Source organism: Brassica oleracea, chromosome C4, assembly GCF_000695525.1.
Source record: "Brassica oleracea var. oleracea cultivar TO1000 chromosome C4, BOL, whole genome shotgun sequence".
Classification (NCBI taxonomy): domain Eukaryota; kingdom Viridiplantae; phylum Streptophyta; class Magnoliopsida; order Brassicales; family Brassicaceae; genus Brassica; species Brassica oleracea.
The window spans coordinates 47,563,010-47,566,050 of record NC_027751.1 but is presented as its reverse complement, the minus strand read 5'-3'; positions in this window follow the sequence as shown (position 1 = coordinate 47,566,050).

The window sequence follows — 3,041 nt, the reverse complement described above, 5'->3', positions numbered from 1 at the left end:
ATCTAAAATATAATATAATACAATAAACTAATTTTATAAACCTCGTATACATATGGTCTCGTTAAATCATAAGTTAATAGATACTCTATATAACTTATAATTTTTGAAATGTTTTATTATTTCTTTTTATTTAAAATGAAAACTATTTCTAATTTTTTGTCTCAATATTTTGGCGATATTATATAAAATTATAATTTAATAGGAGAATGAAATTACTAATTTATAAAGAATAAATGGAATATATGAAGAATTTAAGACAGTTTCAGGTTACTTTTGCTACAGATTGTTTTCAATTGGTGAAGATGGTTTCAGAACCTGAAGAATGACCAGCATTTGAAAGCTACCTGGAAGACATTAAGCTTCTCAGAAGCAGTTTCCTCAACTCAGATATCATTCATGTTCCTCGGACGGCGAACCTTAAGGCGGATAGCTTAGCACGCAGTGCTAGAAACCAACCGTCTTTTGTCGTGCACATGGATGCAGAGTTACCACTTTGGTTTACAGAGTCAATATGAGTCTGTAAATGTTTGATGTCAAAAAAAATAAAAAATAAAGAATAAATGTTACACTCTCAACATTCTTAATTTGTAGAGTTTATATTTATAATGCAGTTAAAACTGCGCTTAATCATTTGGTTGTAGTAGACACGTTGTATTCCAAGAGATGGTAGACACACTATAAATGTTTTTCAGACTTATTCTTGTTAAAAAAGCACCCTACAACCATTAAAAGTCCATAACTAAGCACAGCCCCACTCAATCAACCATCCAAAATCTCCATTTTTTAAAAACTAAGAGGTGATCCGACAGCCCGAATTTTGATTGGTAGAGCATTAGCGTAAACATTATGTTCATCATTATCCAATCAACATTTATCATAGAAGCATTTGAAAAAACATTTACAAGATGCTAACGCTCTCTAAATTCTCTTTGCTCTATGCTCTCATAGGGAGCTTTTGATAGAGCATTTGCAGTTAAAATATATAAAATAATTTAAAATATATATAATTAATTTCTTAAATAATATAAAAATATGTTTATAATAAAAAATAAAATTTATATTTTTTTAAAAAAAGTTGCAATTATATATGTTTAACTTTTTTTTAAAAGAACAATATTTCACATTTAAAATATAATACAATTTATATAATTACACATATCAGTCATTATTTTTAATAACAAAACATAACATAATATATATTTATATATTACATATTATAAAATAAAAATATCTATATTATTTAGAAATAAGTAAATTATATATCTTATATTAATTTTTATGATAATATAGTATATGAATCATTTACTGCTCTACCAATAAATAAATAATGATAATATATATATAAATTATATATAATTTATTTATTTTTAACAAATTTTATATTTTTAAATTACATTTTTAAGATAATAATAATAATAATTCACATTTAAAATTTAATTTGATTTATATAATTAATTTAAGATAATAATAATAATTCACATTTAAAATTTAATTTGATTTATATAATTAAATAAGATTTATTATTTTTAATAACAAATATATTATTAATATATATTATAATTTAATATATATTATTTCACATTAAATATATTATATATTAACTTTTGTGGTAATTTATAATGATTCTGCTTTACCAATCAATTTATTAAAAATTTTAACGAGAGCATACAGCTTTTGCAGCGTACTCCTTATACAATATACTGCTTTATCATCAGCTGTACCAATCGAGGCCTGATTATTCTCAGATGGAAGCTGTTTTTGGCTATACCCGATGACATTGGCATTAACTCACCCTCCTAACAGATATCGAACAGAGGGCACAATGAAACCAACTCCAAATGCGAAATCACTAGCACAAAGCACAGTTGGTTTTAAAAAAGCTTTTTTAAAAAAACTATTATTATAGATATACCTTAATGAGTTTCTAAACAACACTATTAATTAATATTTTTTAAAATATTATTTATTAAACAATTGACAGTCGCAAATAGAGGTTAATGTTTTCTTTTACGCATCTAAGTTTCCTAATAAAAATACTATAAAAATGGTTTAGAAGCTGTAGAGATTAATATATATGAGCGGTGTTGGAGGTGGATTTACATCCTCCCTCAAGGCCCATTAAGACAATGAATTAGGTTCATTTTGTTATGAAACCCTAGATATCTTTGTTCTATAAATAAGGAGCTACCTCCTTATTAGAAATGATCTTCTCTTCTTCCATTTTAGACCTAGAACACATCTTACAAAGAGTTTATATCTTCTTAGTTTTACTTTACACTAGAAACCATTCTTGTAATACAATCTTTGATCAATAAACTATTTTTGATGTTCATTTCGCATTTTGATTCTTTCAAGATTTCTCCTAAACCTCAAGAATCTAATCATTATCCTTAGATTCTTTATTGTATGATTCCAACAAACATCACCAGCATAAACACCGTTTTTGGGTCAAACAGTTGGCGCTAGAAGGAGGGGGTTCAAGGAGAACTATCTTCAAAGCATACCGAACTTGAGAGAATACAGATCTCTCTCTCGCGGTCACTCGACTCGCTCTCTCGCAGTCACTCAGCGCAGATCGTTCTCTCGCAGTCGCTCAGATCGATCTTTCGCGGTCACTCGGCTCGCTATCTCGCAGTCACTCGGCGCTGATCGTTCTCTCATAGTCCCTCGGATCGATCTCTTGCGGTCACTCGTCTCGCTCTCTCGCAGTTACTCGGCGTTGATCGCTCTCTCGCAGTCGCTCGGATCGCTTGCAAGTCTCGAGCATGACGTGATACCGCGAAGACACATCCACCCGTGACGATTTGATTGTGATGGTTCGCTCATGGCGGTACGTTATGTCTATGGCGACTTGTCTTTGGCAGTTTGTCGATTGACACTTCATCCATGACAACTTGCTCCGGTGGTTCAGAACACTGTCCTTACAGATCGTTCGCGCAACCATCCCGAAGTAAGAAGTCTGATCGGAATCAGAAGTATGTCGATGACAGCTCGCCCGAGACGGTCTGTCTATGACACTTCATCTATGGCAACCTAACCAT